The 20,735-nt window shown below is 42.3% G+C and overlaps 1 long non-coding RNA gene across 1 annotated transcript; it reads left to right on the top strand.

Moving 5' to 3' along the window:
• The first annotated feature begins 7,334 nt into the window (after window positions 1–7,334).
• LOC125523783 lies at window positions 7,335–8,406 on the top strand. Its single transcript, XR_007290379.1, has 2 exons — window positions 7,335–7,559; window positions 8,156–8,406. It is a non-coding gene; the product is annotated as an uncharacterized LOC125523783 (long non-coding RNA).
• The last annotated feature ends 12,329 nt before the right edge of the window (window positions 8,407–20,735 follow it).

Below are 20,735 nucleotides of genomic sequence, written 5' to 3'. Positions count from 1 at the left end.
TCGAATTGTAAAAGATGAAAATTACACGTTGAAATAGTTGAAGTCATGCTTAATTATGAAAAAACCACACTTGTCATCGTTGCGTACCGTTTCAACTTTGAAGGTCTCCTCGAGTTTAATGCTGAAGCACCGACCATCGTCCAGGTGAGGCCTGTCGCACTCACCTCGATCGTCGTGGCACCAGTCGCACTCCCCCGAGAGACTTTCGTCCTCCGATGATGACATTTCCTATACGTTCATAATTCAAAGACTAAATTAGATCATTATTATTCAACTAATCATATGCATATGCCTTGCATAGTGCTCTCCAATTTGAGCATTCAATAAGAAAAATCAAATTGCAAAATTAAGTAGTATTCAAATTAGGATGCCTTCAATTATAAGAAAAACTACATCATCTCCATGTGTCCATACATCGAATATTATCACTAATACACGTCGAATACTATATCATACATATCGCCAGTACAGCTAGAACCGTAGCGCCCAACGGGTATCGGCACGGGCGGTGGACACCCAAAGGGAAGGAACCATCACAGGATCATAGCTCCAGTGAGATCCCTGAAGAACCTGCCAGGTATTCTCGAACCTGCCCTCCAACGCAACCATGTAGCGACGGACGTGCTCGTCCTCCTCGCTGACACGGTGATGTACCACCTCCGCGGTGTCCGGAAGCCTCGGCACCGTCACTGGCCCACGCGACCGCCACCAAACAAGGATCGGGTCAACGACGGGCTGGCTCCTCACCAACACTACAAGAAATATGTCAACTTATGACCTTCTGTCAGTGACCCTCGAAGAATTGGTCATAAATTTATGACCATTTTAGACCAATTGGTCAAAAGCTGTTCAGGGGGCTCCAAACCCTAAACCATTGCGACCATTTTGGTCAGAAAGGTCGTAATTTCCTTACACGAAATGGTCACAAAGCAAACAGTGCTAGTCCGCTGCCTTATTTCTAGTTGTTAATGACCAATATAGATGGTCATAGCCTTGTAGATTGTGGTGGGTTGTGATGACTAGGCGCCATCTCATCAGTTTTGCCTATGTGTCATGTCCATGTGGCAGTTTTTGCCCTAGGTTGTGAAGCAACCTATATTTCTATCATTCCCAAAATTCCCAAAAAAATCTCATAAATTCTTTGGGGCATATCTTCATCAAATATGTAAAAATCCTTCCTTGCCTAGTTCAAAACTAATTCAACAATATTCATTTTCCTATTCTGTTCACAACAACACTTTATGAAGGAAGTGCTATTTATATATTCTTGATTGCCCTCGGAATTTTTGGGCACTCTTTCCTATCCAAATCATTACCGCATGACAAAATTCAGCTCCATTTTCCTAGCAAATCTTCCTTGTCAAATTTTCAAAGTTTTTGTCCACCTAGAAGCATTGTGAAGGAAGTACCTTTTTTATATCTCTAAATGACATCAAATGTATACAGTTCCTTCATATGCCCAAATTATCACCCTCCTCCAAATTGCAGCTCAGTCAAATCATCTATGTGAGCCCAGGTTCAATTTATATTTTATGGCCAAATTGGCACGTTGCAAAGCAAGTGTTATATAGACCCCTCCTATTACCCTCAAACTTTTCGGGCACTCTTCCATACCCAAATCATTGCCACATGGTAATATTCAGCTCAATTTTCCTAGTAAATCTTTCTCGGGAAATTTCCAAAGTTTCTACCTCGAGAGAAGCTTTGTGAAGTAAGTACTAGCTAGGATTACCCAAATGATCTTAAAATTGACGAGCGCATGACCATACCAAAGTAACTTACCTACACCAATTTTGAGCTTATTTCATTCATCCAATCTCTCTCACTAGTTTTCCCAAGTTTCTGTCCATAGAAGAGCATTGAAAAGGAACTACTACTTTGGCATGTCCAAATGGTATCAATTTTCTACAATGCTTTCCTATGCCCAAATAACCATCCTCCACAAAATTTCAGCTCACTCCATTCATTATTTTGAGCCCAGCTTCAACATTCATATTTTTGTCCAGCGTGGTACTTTGCAAAGCAAGTACCACCTAGGATCCTCCTTTTGAGCTAAAATTTTTTGAAGACATTCTCCTTAGTAGATGATCATCCTCAGCCAAAACTTACGCCCATTGGCCATGTGCATTTCCCGTACCGCAAATCAAACACTTGGCTGCTAATTCATGTTTGAGCATCGATCGGTCTCCTCGTGAGAATCTTATGTTGTAATTTTCTTCCTAGCACCAACCTGGGGAGTGCCCAACCCACTAGACATTCCTAGGCCGCCCGAACACATGGCAACATTACGGTCACGCGGTGACCACGCGATGGGCATGCGAGTTTACGCGCTCTAGAGTTGGGGCCCTCGGCCACCGCCCAAACCTCGACGTATCGCCACCAAACCATGTATTTATGATTAAATAGGTCCTTATGTAACTAGAAATGATTTTTGGAAAAAAATAAATAGCAAACTATGAGGCAGCTGCAGTTCAAATTTGACCCGCTTCCAGCTGAATCGGCGGAAATTTGTCTTTTTCACGAGAGGTGGATCAAAAATTTTTACACCCAACCATTTTGTCAATTGTGCATTAAATATGGCCTACTATTTTATAAAAATAATTTGGTCCAATTTTGCAACAATTATTTGGTAGTTCCTTCACAAAAAACACCTCCTTCCGGGCACTCGAAAAATGGAAAATGGTTTTTTCGTCCAACGAAAATGAAAACTTCCTTAGGCAACATTGTTTGCCATTCCAATATGCACCCTTGTGCACAATATGAGATCATTTGAACAAACTATGCCATGAATGTGGCCATAAGATTGATCATTTGGCTTGAAAGCCATTGATCTCCACACGTGATAGCTCGTTTCTGAGAACACTTTTTTAAAATAATTGCCATATTACAAGTTTGTTATTTTTCCTGGGAACTTTGGCCACGAATAATGACACAATGCAAAGGTTTCTCAATTTTTTGATTTTTTTGAATTTTTTATGCAAGTTTCAAAATGCGGTCAAAACGGCGAGAATGACCGTTCCTAGCTAGTGGTTGAATCTTGGGATTTTTTTGATGTTTCTCTGATTAAATAGGTACTTATGTAACTATAAATGATTTTTGGAAAAAATAAATAGCAAACTATGAGGCAGCTGCAGTTCAAATTTGACCCGCTTCCAGCTGAATCGACGGAAATTTGTCTTTTTCACGAGAGGAGGATCAAAACTTTTTACACCCAACCATTTTGTGAATTGTGCATTAAATATGTCGTAATATTTTATAAAAATTATTTGGTCCAATTTTGCAACAAATATATGGTAGGTCCTTCACAAAAAAACCTCATTTCGGGCACTCGGAAAATGGAAAATGTATTTTCCGTGCAAAGAAAATGAAAACTCCCTTAGGCAACACTGTTTGGAATTCCAAGATGCACGATTGTGCACAATATGAGATTATTTGAACAAACTATGCCATGAATGTGACCATGAGATTTAGCGTTTGGGTTGAAATCCATGAATCTTCACATATGATAGCTCATTTATGAGAACACTTTTCTAAAATAATTACCGTATTACAAGTTTATTATTTTTTCTGGTAACTTGGTCACATATAATGACGCAATGCGAAGGTTTTCCAATTTTTTGATTTTTTTGAATTTTTTATGCCCGTTTCAAAATGCGGTCAAAACGGCGGGCTTGACCGTTCCTAGCTAGTGGTTGAATCTTGAATTTTTTTTTTGATGTTTCTCTGATTAAATATATACTTATGTACCTAGAAATGATTTTTGGAAAAAATAAAGAGCAAACTACCAGGCAGCTACAGTTCAAATTTGACCCGCTTCCAGCTGAATCGGCGGGAATTTGTCTTTTTCACCAGAGGTGGATCAAAACTTTTGGCACCCAACAATTTTATCAATTGTGCATTAAATATGTCCTAATATTTTATAAAAATGATTTGGTACAATTTTGCAACAAATATATGGTAGGTCCTTCACAAAAAACCCTCATTTCGGGCACTCGAAAAATGGAAAATGAATTTTCCGTGCAAAGAAAATGAAAACTCCCTTTGGCAACATTGTTTGGAATTCCAATATGCACCCTTGTGCACAATATGAGATCATTTGAACAAACTATGCCATGAATGTGACCATGAGATTGAGCGTTTGGGTTGAAATCCATGAATCTTCACACATGATAGCTCATTTATGAGAACACTTTTCTAAAATAATTTCCATATTACAAGTTTATTATTTTTCCTGGAAACTTGGTCATATATAATGACACAATGCGAAGGTTTTCCAATTTTTTGATTTTTTTTAAATTTGTTATGCCCGTTTCAAAATGCGGTCAAAACGGCGGGAATGACCGTTCCTAGCTAGTGGTTGAATCTTGGAAAACTTTTGATGTTTCTCTGATTAAATAGATACTTATGTACCTAGAAAGGATTTTTGGAAAAAATAAAGCACAAACTATGAGGCAGCTATAGTTCAAATTTGACCCGCTTCCAACGGAATTGGCAGAAATTTGTCTTTTTCAGGAGAGGTGCATCAAAACTCTTGACACCCAACCATTTGGTCAATTTTACATTAAATATGGCCTAATACTTTATAAAAATTATTTGGTCCAATTTCACAACAAATATATGATAGGTTCTTCACAAAAAAACTCATTTTGGGCACTCAAAAAATGATAAAAAAATAGATAGAAAGATCAGAAATACATACAAATTGGTGCTCATCCATAAAATGTGGTCTAACTTGAGTGATAATTTGTGTGATGCCCTTTTGCAAAATAGTTTTGATAGTTATTTCACAAAATCCCTCAATTTTTAGTACTTAGAAACTATTTTAAATCACTGTTTTGTTGAACCAATCAAAACTCTTCCCACGGATCGATGACATGGCGCCCATCCATCCATCCATATATCCGTCCCACATCCATCCATCCATCTATCTACAGAAAAAAGAAAGAGATAACCCCCCGCAGCCCAAACCCTAGATCAGATCCATCCATCCCCTGCTCCCAATCTCCTCGCCGCCGCCGCCACCTCCTCCCCGTACCCGCCCCCCTCCCGATCCAGTCCTCTCCCACCCACCCCTGACCTCGCCGTCCTCCCTCCCCTCCCCGCATCTCCCAGCCACCTCTTCGCCCGAGGAGATCGAGCGAGCGCCCGAGCGTGCCCGTCCTCGCAGCCTCCTCCCACGATTCCCCGCACCCGAGCCCCACGAGAGGAGCTCCTCCTGTGATTTTGCACGCCGCCGCCGGCGACCACCAGCCACAGCTTGCCGGAGCCAGCAGATGAGTGCCACCCTTCTTCTCTGTTCTCTTCTTCCTGTGCTCTCTTTCTTCCTCCTTTTTCTCTCTCACACATCTCGATTTCTCTCTCTGTCTCAAACAGTGCACTCCGCCGCCATGGACCTTGCAGCGCGCCGCCCTAATGCCAAGTCCCTCCTCGCCGTTCCTGCGCCGCCATGCCGAAGCCTCGCCCAAGTCCAAGCACCGCTGCCGTTTGCCTCCTCGCCATGGCCTCCCCTGCATCGTCTGCTTCGTGGACAGAGCTCCGTCTCCGTCAATGTGTCCTCCCGCCGTCTCTGTTTGCTGTCGGGCTCCATCGACTCCAGCAGCACCCCCACGGTGACGCTCCGCTCGGCACCCGAGGTATATCCCGGCTTCATCGATTTTAGATATGTGCTTGTTCCCGCGAGTTAAGATGGATCTAGTGCCGTACGCAGATGCAGAGGTCTTGCGGTCTCTGGTGCTCGAGTTATCTACTGTCGTTCGAGTATATTTGCCTGCTTCCTTTTGACTGGGTTTATCGTGTATGCAGTAGTAGTCATGTCCACACGTTCTTGTCTTGAGGCGATGGCAATTTGTTTAAAACCGCAAGGCAGCTTTGCTTTCTACAGTATCTCCTTCCTTGTTTTGTTCTGTGTAGTACGTCTTGGTTGGTCAAAAGCTACTAAAACGTTTACTCTTCTGTCGAGCGAGGCCTGAGGCAGAGCAAAGGCTTGCCGATTATTGCTTACAACGCCAAGTTGCAATTAGCTGGGATGTGTAGCGTGGCTAGCTTGTGTTGATTGGTTTTGAGATATAATTGGAAACTGATTGTGTGTCAGTACAACAAACGTGATGTTTTTTTTGAATAACAAACGTGCTGATGGAAGTGTCCTTTCATACGTGATTCTGATTTGCACTTCTCGGTTAGAGGCATCTCTAGTACGTGACACACTTTGGATGTGCAAACTTGGTTTTGTTTTGCATGCTTACTTGTTTAGTGAACTTGATGCCATGCTTATTTCATATAGCTAATAGTAACCTGCAAAAAAATTTGTAATTGCCAAGCTTGATTTGTTCTACTTGCCTGCTACAAACTATTCAAATAACTACTACTTAATTAGTAGCATGTAGACTGGATTATTATTTTGTCAACATTCTATTCTAGAGATATTTACAAAAGCATGTGCTGTCCATCCCATGTAGCAATCACTGCTAGTTTGTATTGAGCAAATAGAGCACCGCACTGTAGCTAGCCTCGCGCGGCAGTTGCCGCCCGGGACGCGGGTGTGCGTCGAGTGCAGTATAGATTTTCCAGTCTTTCTTTCAAAATGACAAGTTGTATTAGTACACCATCATGGGACAAAAGTAGCTGAACTGCAGTTATTGTCAGGTCAGGGTGGTTTATAGTGTTTCCTTTCATCAAAATCTCAAGAGGCCTTCTCAAATCAGCTATTATTTTTTTCGCATTTGCAGTGAGCTTTAACCGGAAAATACCATTATCAGTCTTTTCGAAATTGTAAGACACACCTGCATGAAATGGAAAACTAGTTACATCTTCAAACTCACCAGTAGATATAAGCTTAAAATACCATTATCAGTCTTTTCGAAATTGTAAGACACACCTGCATGAAATGGAAAACTAGTTACATCTTCAAACTCACCAGTAGATATAAGCTTAAAATACCATTATCAGTCTTTTCGAAATTGTAAGACACACCTGCATGAAATGGAAAACTAGTTACATCTTCAAACTCACCAGTAGATATAAGCTTAAAATACCATTATCAGTCTTTTCGAAATTGTAAGACACACCTGCATGAAATGGAAAACTAGTTACATCTTCAAACTCACCAGTAGATATAAGCTTAAGCTTTTTGCAGTCTCAAACAATCACACAAATAATATAAATTCAGAAACGAAGCTACATAAGATTAGCAGCATAACACTTGTGATTTAGACTTATCAAGGAGAGGAAGGGGATATCCCTATTTACTAATGTTCCCTTCTTCCCGTGCTCTCTTTCTTCCTCCTTTTTCTCTCTCACACATCTAAGTATATGAGTAGTACATGTGCAAGCAAACATTTGAACTCAAACCCATCCATCCTTTGTACTGTACAATACTGAAGAAGTAATGTAGATGAATATACATGCAGTTTTATTAAGTGAATGCCATGCAAACAACTAACTTGCTCTTGTCCATGTAGATGGAGTAGGAGGATGAGCAGCAGCAACAAATGAACCTGATGGTGAAGAAGCACCTGATGACCAGAACTCGTTCAAGTGCTCTTTAGTCCTTCCAAAGCAAGGTCTTGATGTCCCCCTTACAGAAAATGTTCATATATGTTCCTGCATGATGCGTGTGTGCATGTTGGATGGTCACATTCTAGTGTACTAGCTAGCTAGTAAGCTTGTTTTGCTACCGGATGATTGAATGTCATCTCAGTTTGTACCTCATCTAGCTCACCACCTCAAATTGCCACTGTTTGGTTAGTGTTTCCTTCTTGGTTGGCTAAACATATCTGTTTGTTTAATTAGGAGCATTAGACGCTCTCCATCGATGATTGCCTAATTTTATTCATGGTCTGCACAATATATTCATTTGATTGTCTGCTACATCTCCACTTAAATACTCATAATGCTACTGTCCAGCCTTTGTTCAATTGGACTGACTATATATCTCTTGTTGAAATTGTGCTCTTGATCTTTTGTTTAAACCTGGGACGTCATGCATATCTAGCTCTTCCTTTTCAGTCTAAACCTGAGACCTCTTTTGTTTTCAGTCACACTGCTGTTTTGCTGTGCTTGATAAACCTGAGACTTCTTTCTATTGTAATATCGAAGTTGTTTGGTTCTGGCCTCAGCACTAAGTACACTAATATTGAAGTTGTTCACTCTTTTACAGGAGCTTTGGGCCTAATTTTTTTTGGAGTGTGAAGCCATGAAGCCAAGTGCGAATCAGTGAAGCCCTACTTAGCAAAGAGTTTTTTTGGTTCTATAGTAGACTGTAAATTGTAATATTGTATCAGATTGTAAAAGACTAATGTAGTGTTATTTGATGAATTATATTTGTCCCGTCCTATTTGAAATAGTGATTATGTATGTTAAAAAGATGTGAAATGGAAACATGACCAGCGGGACCAATTTATGCCCCACTTATGAATATAATTTGAGATATTTTGAAATTTTTGACATGTGGGGCCCATGTGACTAGTGGGACTAGCTCTAAAATAAAATGATTGAAAAATAAAAAATCAATTGATGGTAAGAAGGCCACGGCCCAACAATAAAAAGGCTGCAATATTGGGCTTGGCCCATGAACCGAACCAAAAATTGACAGAAAAAAACACAAATAGGCTGAATTATTGGGCTAGGCCCATGTAGAAAATCGAGTTGGACCGGGCTGAATCTTGTGCCACGTCAGATTGCCATGATGGATGCATACGTGGCCTGGGGAGGTTGCTAGCGACCAAAACAGAAGGTCATAGGATCAACGACCTTTTGTTAAAGGTCGCTATAGTCAGTTTACGACGCCCAGCTTTTGACCTTGTGTTTTTGGTCACAAAAAGGTCATAAATGGAAATTTGTGACCATTCAGTGACCAATAGTGGTGGTCATAAGTTGACATATTTCTTGTAGTGAAGCTACGTCCCCCGGAAGGTAGCGCCTCCCAGTACCACCCCGGCGGAGCCCAGTCCCGGACATGGCCCATCTGGTCAAGCAGGTGTCGTCCTCCGCCGACTCGACGACGACGATGCGGGATAGGCATCGTCCACGTCAATGCAGGAATAATTGCTTTAACTAAAAAAATAAACTAGTTCTATTAATTTTCTTGCTAAAAATAAACTATTTCTATATATAGTAAAGTAGTACTTATTAAATCAACTAATTCAACTACTAATTAAACTAGTTCAAAACTAATTCAACTACTAATTAAACTAGTTCAAAACTAACAGTGTAGAACTAATAACCTCAAGTGCATTAAATCAACTAACCTTAAATGTAACTTTTGCAACACAATTTTTTTTTCTGAATATGCACATACATACATATGAACATATATATATATACATAAATTGAAAAAAATAATTCTATGAACAAAAAAAATTCATACATCAATTCATACATATCAATGGATCATACATACATCTGCACATATATACATATACATACAACATCCATATATACATGTGAAAAAACAGAGATCGAGCAGGCCGGGGCAGCGGCGGTGCGCGGCAATGCAGAGCAGGCCAGGGCGGTGGCGGCGGCGCGCGGCAATGCAGAGAAGGCAGGGGCGGCGGCGTGGGGGAAGGGAGGGGCCGGGGCTCACTGGGCGGCGACGACGAGGCGCGGCATATCGGGCGGCGACGGTGAGGTCGGGGCAGAGAGGGCGACCACGTCGGGGTGGCGCGGGGCGGTGACGGCATCGGGGCGGCGAGGGACGGCGTCAGAGGGGCGCGGGACGGCGCGCGGCGACGACGGCGACGGCGAGGCGCAGCCTGGCGGCGTCGTCGATCGGGCGGGGAAGAACGAACTGAATGAAAATTTCACAAGTGGTACTTATATAGACGAAGTATTGGTCCCGGTTCGTGAAAGAAACCGGGACGAATGCCTATCTTTAGTCCCGGTTTGTGCCACCAACCGGGACCAAAGGCCACTTTTCGGCAGCCCAAAGGGCAGGAAGCGGAGGCCTTTCGTTCCGGTTGGTGGCACAAACCGGGACTAAAGGGGGGCAGTGGTACCGGTTGGTGCTACGAACCGGGACCAAAGGTACTCATTGGTCCCGGTTCGTGGAACCAACCGGGACCAATATCCTGCACCTGCCAAAGCCGCGGTGCGGTGGGATGTTTAGTTCCACCTCGCTAGCTGAGGAGCGGCCACACCTGTTTATAAGCGCTGCCTCGCCAACTCCATCGAACTCCTTAGAACTGCAGGCCTATGGGCCTAATCTCACACCGCTATGCCTGTGGGCCTACTGGGCCTTCTGCGGGCCTGAATCCTGGCCCATGGATGGGCTTCTAGTCGTATTCAGGCCGTGGTGGCCCAGTAGGTGGCATCTTTTTTTCTTTTTTCCTATTTATTTTTTCGTTTCTACTTAGAACTAAATACTTATAGTTTTTTAGTGATTTCTTTTTTCTAGTTTTCAAATTAGAATAGTTAGTGATTCTAGTTTTCAAATTAGAATAGTTATAATTTGAATTCTTTGAAATTTGTGTGAATCTCAAGTTTGTGATTAAAATTACTAGTGCCATTAGTTTTCAAATTTGAATAGTTAAAATTTGAATTCTTTGAAATTTGTGTGAATCTCAAGTTTGTGATTAACTTTACTAGTGCCATTAGTTTTTCATTTCTACTTAGAACTAAATACTTATAGTTTTTTAGTGATTTCTTTTTTCTTTTAGGTCACAAAAATTATAAACTTTCTGTTGGTGCCATTAGCTTTAAAATTTGAATAGTTTAAATTTGAATTTTTTAAAATTTGTGTGAATCACTAGTTTACTAAATTTGTGTGAAAACACTTTGTGTATTATATTTACTATGCACAATCTTTCTGCACAGAGATACCAAAAATTATAAACTTTCTGTTAGTGATTCTAGTTTTCAAATTAGAATAGTTATAATTTGAATTCTTTGAAATTTGTGTGAATCTCAAGTTTGTGATTAAAATTACTAGTGCCATTAGTTTTCAAATTAGAATAGTTAAAATTTGAATTCTTTGAAATTTGTGTGAATCTCAAGTTTGTGATTAACTTTACTAGTGCCATTAGTTTTTCATTTCTACTTAGAACTAAATACTTATAGTTTTTTAGTGAATTCTTTTTTCTTTTAGGTCACAAAAATTATAAACTTTCTGTTAGTGCCATTAGCTTTAAAATTTGAATAGTTTAAATTTGAATTTTTTAAAATTTGTGTGAATCACTAGTTTACTAAATTTGTGTGAAAACACTTTGTGTATTATATTTACTATGTACAATCTTTCTGCACAGAGATACCAAAAATTATAAACTTTCTGTTAGTGATTCTAGTTTTCAAATTAGAATAGTTAAAATTTGAATTCTTTCAAATTTGTGTGAATCTCAAGTTTGTGATTAAAATTACTAAAAAAATGAACATAGATGCGCCTATAGAGAAAATTCAACGTAAATTCATAATCAATTTCCATGAATTTCAGATAAATTGATTATGAATTTAGGTCAAATTTCCTGTATAGGGGCATCTATTTTCATTTTGAGAGGAGCTCAACAATGCATAGAGGGACGGGCTTATAATCCAGTGTGGGCGCCCTTCGGTTGGCGAGGTGGGACTAAACTGTGAATCGCAACGAGGACCGACCATTTAGTCCCGGTTCGTGGCATAAGCCGGGACTAAAGGGGGCCCTTTGGTCCCGGTTCAGGCCACCAACCGAGACCAATGGTGGTGGGCCAGGAGCCAGGCCCATTGGTCCCGGTTCGTGGCACCAACCGGGACCAAAAGGCCCTGATGAACCAGGACCAATGGCCCACGTGGCCCGGCTGGCCCCCTGGGCTCACGAACCGGGACCAATGTCCCCATTGGTCCCGGTTCTAGACTGAACCGGGACTAATGAGCCGTCCCGGCCTGGACCATAGCCCCCTTTTCTACTAGTGTACTCACACAAATCTTAAAATGTTCCTTACCCAAAGCATTCGTCCGTAATTCGTCAAACCACAGGTCCATCCAAGGACTTTAGCAACAGCGTGTTATCAAATTGAATAGCATCTTGTGATCATGCGGCATAATAGCTATGGTGGTCGCAGGAGTGCGCATGGCCGGATTCATATGTCTCTGCCGCCGACAAGGCTGGACATGCGCTGCATGATCTTCACCTTAAAACATGCATCTTCTTTTTCTTTTGCGGGGGAAAGGAAGATTTCATTAACTCACGGAGGCTTCTCGGCCTCGGAAATATTTACAATATAGTCTAAACCCGACCTCAACCAGACAGCGGTGTGAGGGGTACTACGAGAAACATGCATCTTCTTGTCCACCAATGGCACAGCAGACATGCACGTCTGATCGGAGATTGGGAGTAGCGATGCAACATTTGTTTTCTTACATATAGAGCTACTAACATACGGGAAGACAAAGGATAATTACATGTTCGTTTTTTCCCCATAGGATCAAATCCAAACGGGCTTTACATATGATTACAGGACAGACCTTATCCAAAATTTACCCCTACAAACAACAACAACAACAACAACAACAACAATGTTGTATTTGTATCGAATATTATGTACGCAAGGGGTTACGTGGACTTGTAGTTGTAATTGGTGTGGTTAGATACGAGTTGTGTAGGAGTCGGACACTTGTATCATAGGCCTCTTATATATGGAGGGGCACCACACGTTGTAACCCATCATGACGACTTGATAGCAACAGGTACGCGGGGGAGCCGACGGCTTGTGTCGGCGCCCGGGCGGCCGGTGTTGCGGTATCTTGGGGAGGAGCGCCCGTAGTCATGCCCCGGGGATGTAGCCAATCGGTGAACCTCGTTAACAAATATCGTGCCTTGGTGTGTCGTCTATGATCTCGCATTAGCGTTTTATTCTAACAAGTGGTATCAGAGCAAGGTTGCGAGAAGGCTGTGCGGAAGATCACCCGGAGGTACGAGGACATGCTCGACAGGTGCCAGGGAACGTCCGATTGATGCAAGGTAAAGCATGGCGGCGATCGCGGATGCGGTCGGTGGAGTCGGACACTTCGGGCAGGAGGCCTGGACCGTTCGATGGGCTGCGGTCGGTAAGGATCGGCTAGACATGGCGATCGAACCGGCATGGTGGCTGTTGAAGACGTTGCGGAAGCGACGGATTCGGCTCGCGATCAGACCGGCGACCAGACGTGGGGGACGGCCGGATAGATCGGAGTGTGAGAGCATCAAGACGATGAGCTCGGTGTTGTACAAAGGCGGCGGCACGGCACAGCAGACGGATTGTGTCGGCGACGCGGGTGGCCAGGGTACGGCACGGCTCGTGCACGGACGATGCGCGAGGTGGCGTCTGTTTCAGCAGGGTTAGCATACGGTGTGCGCGCGACAGGACACGTTACAGATTGCTGGCGAAGAACCAAGAAACAGAGACTAGGAAGACGAGCAGTCGTCGAGATCATGGCGGGTTTTTTCCGAGATGTACGGACCGAGAGAAGGCAGGGTGCAAGGCAACGTACGAGAATCTTCGGTGTCGTGCGGCATCAGGTCTCATGTGGCAGCGTGCAAGGCGTGTTGGGAAGCAGTCCAGGCGAGATTGGCGTATATGCATGGCGGTTCTGATTAAACAAAAGAAAGGCTTAGCGTCGGCTGGCGGAAATTGTTTGGATTGGTATGCAATGCATGTTGGGCCCAGGGTTGTACAAGGTGTGCACGTTGGATTACATGAAAATATAGTATTACATGAGCGTGCACGTTGGGCAAAGGCCGATCACAATTGGATTTGTGTTAGGAGACTGCAAACCGTGACCGTGAGGCTGTGGCACTGGGTTTCCGTCTGAGAAAAGGAAAACACAGGGCCACGCCATCCAGCGGTAATAAAAGGCTGGGTGACGAGGCTGGCAGAGCACACAAATCAATCTGCAGGTTCAGGAAAAAGGTGGAGCAGCCAGTTTCGGCGGAGAGCAATTGATCTGCGTTACGGCGACTGGTTCCACAGGAATTTCTGAAGGGCAGACAGGAAGTTTGTGTAGGTCAGATTTCTTGGTAGATCGCGGACTGCGGCATGGCTTCAGATGAGGAATACAGAATCAGTGATCTTTTTCGTGAGGAAGTCGCAGAAGAAAACAAGGGCGGTCAGACCGGCGGCAACAGGTCGGTTAGATCGCGGCTCGGCATGGCGCCGGGATTCACCAGGTTTAATTTGGAGAAATTCGATGGCACTGGTAACTTCTGTCTATGGCAGACAAGAGTCAAGGATATTCTGGCGCAGCGGGGAATCTTGAAGGGTTTGCAGGAGATGAAGCCGGCCAAGGTTGACAACGATGCGTGGGAGGATATGCAAGTGCAGGCGGCCGCTACCATACGGCTTTGTCTTGCGGATCAGGTCATGTATCATGTCATGGACGAAGATACTCCTAAGGGAATTTGGGACAAGTTGGCAAATCGTTATATGTCCAAGTCAGCGACCAATAAGCTGTATTTGAAGCAAAAGTTCTATGGGCTGAAGATGCAGGAGGGGTCGGATCTTGTGGAGCATGTGAATGCCTTTAATCAGTTGGTCACGGATCTAGCACGCCTGGATGTGAAGATTGAGGACGAGGATAAGGCACTACTTCTTCTTGTTTCGTTGCCACCGTCCTATGAGCATTTGGTCATTACATTGACACATGGAAAGACAACCGTCAATAATGAGGAAGTCACTGCAGCGTTGCTTGGGCATGAGTTGAGGAAGCAAAAGAATGCTACAGAGGAGAGTACTCAAGGTTTGGGGTTGGCAGTTAAAGGTTATCAGCTCAGGAAGGGACAAGAGGCGGAGAAGAAAAAGAAGAAAAAGGTGCAGTGCTACAGGTGCAAGGACTGGGGACATATAAAGAGGGAATGCCCAGAACTGAAGGGTGGGGCAAGTGCTAATGCGGCTACTCATGGTGATGACTCAGACAGCAGTAGTGATGTTCTCGTAGTATCAAACATGCGGTCAACAAAAGCTGAAGCGTGGATGTTGGATTCAGCTTGCTCTTTTCATGTGATGCCCAACAGGGAGTGGTTCTCTTCGTACAAGTCTGGTGAGTTTGGTTTAGCCTATGTGGGCGATGACACAGGTTATCGTGTTGCTGGAGTAGGTGACATCAAAATCAAGATGTTTGACGGAGTTGGGCGGATGCTTCGGGAGTCAGGCATGTGCCAGGGCTAAGGAGGAATCTAATTTCGCTTGGTGTTCTTCATGATGGTGGTATGGAATTCCGTTGTGATCGGGATACAAAGACCATGGAAATCACGGAAGATGGGGTGACTGTGATGATAGGAGAGAGGACGGCTTCGCATCTTTACAAGTTGTAAGGGAGCACTATTGCAGGTGGAGCCATGGGGAGTGGAGTTGCAAGAGTAGCAGTGGAGTCTCATGGTGGCGGCGGGTCTGGCCCGTCGGGTAGCTCTCAGTAAGCTACAAAGGAGACAACCCAAGTCCGGAGTACATGGAGGTTCGAGCATGGACGACTTTTAAGTGGTGGAGAATATTCGCCAAGGTGGAGTTTGTTGTATTTGTGTCGAATATTATGTACGCAAGGGGTTACGTGGACTTGGAGTTGTAATTGGTGTGGTTAGGTATGAGTTGTGTAGGAGTCGGACACTTGTATCATAGGCCTCTTATATACGGAGGGGCACCACACGTTGTAACCCATCATGACAACTTGATAGCAACAGGTACGCGGGGGAGCCAACGGCTTGTGTCGGCGCCCGGGCGGCCGGTGTTGCGGTATCTTGGGGAGGAGCGCCCGTAGTCATGCCCCGGGGATGTAGCCAATCGGTGAACCTCGTTAACAAATATCGTGCCTCGGTGTGTCGTCTATGATCTTGCATTAGCGTTTTATTCTAACAAACAACAACAAAGCCTTTAGTCCCAAACAAGTTGGGGTAGGCTAGAGGTGAAACCCATTAGATCTCGCAACCAACTCATGGCTCTGGCACATGGATAGCAAGCTTCCACGCACCCCGGTCCATAGCTAGCTCTTTGGTGATACTCTAATCCTTCAGGTCTCTTTTAACGGACTCCTCCCATGTTAAATTCGGTCTACCCCGCCCTCTCTTAACATTCTCCGCACGCTTTAGCCGTCCGCTATGCACTGGAGCTTCTGGAGGCCTGCATTGAATATGCCCAAACCATCTCAGACGATGTTGGACGAGCTTCTCATCAATTGGTGCTACCCCAACTCTATCTCGTATATCATCATTCCGGATACGATCCTTCCTCGTGTGGTCACACATCCATCTTAACATACGCATCTCCGCCACACCTAACTGTTGAACATGTCGCCTTTTTGTCGGCCAACACTCAGCGCCATACAACATTGCGGGTACCCCGCCGTCCTGTAGAACTTGCCTTTTAGCTTTTGTGGCACTCTCTTGTCATAGAGAATGCCAGAAGCTTGGCGCCACTTCATCCATCCGTCTTTGATTCGATGGTTCACATATTCATCAATACCCCCATCCTCCTGCAGCATTGACCCCAAATACTGAAAGATGTCCTTCTGGGGTATCACCTGGCCCAAGGCTAACCTCCTCCTCACACCTAGTAGTACTGAAACCGCACATCATGTACTCGGTTTTAGTTCTACTAAGCCTAAACCCTTTCGATTCCAAGATTTGTCTCCATAACTCTAATTTCCTATTTACCCCCATCCGACTATCGTCTACTAGCACAACATTATCGTACATGTCCTTGATGAGGGTAATGTACTTTGCTGGGACTTTGTGTTTCTACAAGGCCCACCACATGACATTCTGCGGTATCTTATCATAGGCCTTCTCCAAGTAAATGAACACCATATGCAAGTCCTTCTTTTGCTCCCTATATCTCTCCATAAGTTGTCATACCAAGAAAATGGCTTCCATGGTCGACCCCCCAGGCATGAAACCAAACTGATTTTTTGGTCACGCTTGTCATTCTTCTTAAGCGGTGCTCAATGAATCTCTCCCATAGCCTCATTGTATGGCTCATCAGCTTAATTCCACGGTAATTAGTACAACTCTGAACATCCCCCTTGTTCTTGAAGATTGGAACTAATATACTCCGTCTCCATTCTTCTGGCATCTTGTTTGCCTGAAAAAGAGGTTGAGAAGCTTGGTTAGCCATACTATCGCTATGTCCCTGAGACCTTCCCACACCTCAATGGGGATAGAATCAGGGCCCATCGCCTTGCCTCCTTTCATCCTTTTTAAAGCCTCCTTGACCTCAGACTCTTGGATTCGCCGCACAAAACACATGTTGGTCTCATCAAAGGAGTCATCCAGTTCAATGGTAGAACTCTCATTCTCCCCATTGAATAGCTTGTCGAAGTACTCCCACCATCTATGCTTAATCTCCTCGTCCTTCACCAAGAGTTGGCCTGCTCCGTCCTTGATGCATTTGACTTGACCAATATCCCTCGTCTTCCTCTCTCGGATCTTGCCCATCTTATTGATGTCCCATTCGCCTTCCTTCGTGCCTAACCGTTGGTAGAGGTCCTCATATGTCCGACCCCTTGCTTCACCAATAGCTCTCTTTGTAGCCTTCTTCGCCACCTTGTACTTCTCTATGTTGTCTGCACTCCTATGCAGGTATAGGCGTCTGAAGCAATCTTTCTTCTCTTTAATCGCCTTCTAGACATCATCATTCCACCACCAGGTATCCTTATCTTCGCTTCTCCTTCCCATGGACACTCCAAACTCCTCTGAGGCCACCTTACGAATGCAAGTTGCCATATATAAGACGAGGGATATTGGCCAAGTCAAAATTTACACCTAACTATCTATTTTTAATCTCATGGACGGACGACTTCCTGACCGGAACAGCACCTGTGACAGCTAGTGCTCCGTCATTGCATGGTTGCATGAGTTAGCGGGATTCCTTTCGGACTACATGGACATAACTTCTAAGTTTTGACGACTAAACCGTCTAATTAGCCGGCTAATACCTAGCTAATTTTAATTATAGAAATAATAATGGAGCGAAATACCATACACTTATTTAACGGAAATTGAAATTTATATTCCCTTCTTTCATGTCAATAACAACACCTATGGTTTGTAGGAACGGTCTACCAAGTATTATGGGACAAGACGGATTGCATCCAATATCAAGAACAATGAAATCAATGGGTACATAATTCCTATTTGCAAGGATAAGAACATTATTTATTTGACCCAAAGGTTTCTTAAAGGTAGAATCCGCCAAGTGCAATGTTGAATCACCACTTAGCGGGATTATTAGGACATGGGCCTCTTTCTTGGGTGAGGCACCAAATTCATGTATCTTTACCAATTAACCAATTTCTTGATGCTGGGTGGATCCTAAAGAGATACGACTTCCTCATGAATTTAATCTTGAATCTGGACCTTTTGGCTCAACTTTATCCTAGTTTTGTCGAAGGAGCAACACCTTTTTCAGTTCAAATTGGTCCAAATATGCAGAATTTCTGACTTTTCGCGGAGGACTAGAGAACATTCATCCAAAGTAGTAAAATTGAGCACATCATAAAGAGATTTTTGTATTTTGGAAACACTAGCACCCAAATCACATAAAGCGTTGCATTCATAATTTTTTATCTCGACTTTAATGGTTGGTTCCCACTCATCATATAATCTTTTACGAATTGAAATTTCTAGTTCTATCTTTTCTTCTAAAACTTTCATCAATGCTTCTATAATATGTTTAGTAAAAGCCTTATTTTGTTCGTAGGCATCGGGTGAATTTAGCAAGGATTGCAACAAAGAAATACACTCAATTAAAGCACAACTATCATAATTAAAATCTTGTGATCCAAGATAGTGGGTACATCACTATTTAAAGTTTTTACCTCTCCAAAACCACTTTCATCAAGATTTTCACCCTCCGAACTATGGGGACGCCTTCTGGCTAAAGTTGACTCTTCTTGAGTCCCTTTTTCATCAGGTTTCACATTGCTAAATAAAGAATCAATAGAAGAAACACCAATCATTTTAATGTCTTCATCATTACTACGATAAAAACCGAGCAGAATTGCTTTTTGTAAGAATTCTCGCTTAGCCCTCAACCTAGCGGTTCTTTCTTTACTTTCATCCATGGAGACATATAAATCTTTAAATGATTCATTAATATTAGTCGTGGCAGGCAAAATTTTTGATTTAAGATTTTCCACATCATGAACAATTCTTTTTGAGCATCATCAAGTTTACTCAATTTAAGACATATCATCAAGTTTACTCAATTTTTCTTCTATCATTGTGTTGAAAACTTTTTGAGCATTAATAAATTCTTTAATATTACTTTCAAGATTAGAGGGCATCCTATTATTATTACTATTATTGTTATTATTAACATAGAAATTGCCATAATCATTAGAGGAATTTCTAGAGAACGGCCTATGATTAAAATTATCTCTATAAAGTTGTTTCATGAGACAAAATTCACATATATGGGATCATATTTTGCTCAATCAAAGTGGACAATGGCACATCATTAGGATCAATAAGGGCATTTTTACTAGCAACCAATTTCATAAGGGCATCAACTTTATCACTCAAAGTACTAATTTCTTCAACCGAATTCAATTTCTTACTAGTACGAGCTCTTTCAGTATGCCATTGTGAATAATTTGCCATAATATTATCAAGTAATTTGGTATCTTATCTAATTGTAATTTCCATAAAGGTACCACCCACAATGGAATCTAAAAGATTTCTAGAAACAAAGTTCAATCAAGCATAAATTTTTTGTATGATCATTCATATATTTAAACCATGAGCATGGCAATTTCTTATCATTAATTTCATCCTCTCCCAAGATTGGGCAACAAGTTCATGCTTAAAATTCATAATTTTATTTCTAAGAGTGATAATTTTCGCGGGAGGAAAATACTTGGTAATAAAGTCATATTTACACCTATCCCAAGAATCAATACTATTTCGTGGCAAAGATGAAAACAAAAATTTTGCACGATCCCGCAATGAGAATGGGAATAATTTTAGTTTGACAATACCATTATCCACATCTTTTTTCTTCTGCATGTCACATAATTCTACGAAAGTGTTAAGACAGGATGCATCATCTTCATTAGGACGACCAGAAAATTGTTCTTTCATAAAAAGATTTAACAAGGCGACATTAATATCACCAGTCTCAGCACTAGCGGCGGGAGGAGCAATCGGAGTACTATAAAATCATTATTATTAGTATTCGAAAAATCACACATTTTGTATTTTCTTGAGCAAATAAGATATCAAGCAAACGAAAGGCTAACAAGAAAAACGAAAACATATAATATTTTTTTGTTTTTGTAAAAAAAAGAAGGGGGAGATGTAAACGAGAGACAAATAGCAAATAATGTAAATGCAAGGAGATAATCGTTTATGCATAGGTACTTGATAGATGTTGATGATGTCTCCTTGGCAACAGCGCCAGAAATTCTTCCTATTACTTGTGAGCTGCGTTGGGATTTTCTTGAACGGGAAAGAACGATGCAGTACAATAGAGTAAGTATTTTCCTCAGTTAAGAACCAATATTATCAATCCAATAGGAGAACCAAGCAGCACCTCATTAGCAGTTTATGCACACAAAATAATAAATACTAGCACCGAATGCGAACAAGGGTTGTCAATCTCTTGACGATTACTTGCAAGATTAAATTTTGTAGTGATAGATAGACAGATAGAACATAAAATAAAATAAATAAATAAAAAATTGCAGCAAGGTATTTTTGGATTTTAATATATGTAAAAGTAGACCCGAGGGCCATAGTTAGCATACGGTGGGTAAAGTAAATAAATTACTGTTGGGCAAATGATAGAAAAGAGAATAATCATGAC

The sequence above is a fragment of the Triticum urartu genome, chromosome 7, assembly GCF_003073215.2.
Source record: "Triticum urartu cultivar G1812 chromosome 7, Tu2.1, whole genome shotgun sequence".
Lineage (NCBI taxonomy): Eukaryota > Viridiplantae > Streptophyta > Magnoliopsida > Poales > Poaceae > Triticum > Triticum urartu.
Note: the sequence above shows the minus strand (reverse complement) of the source record. Positions and strands in the feature narration are given on the sequence as shown.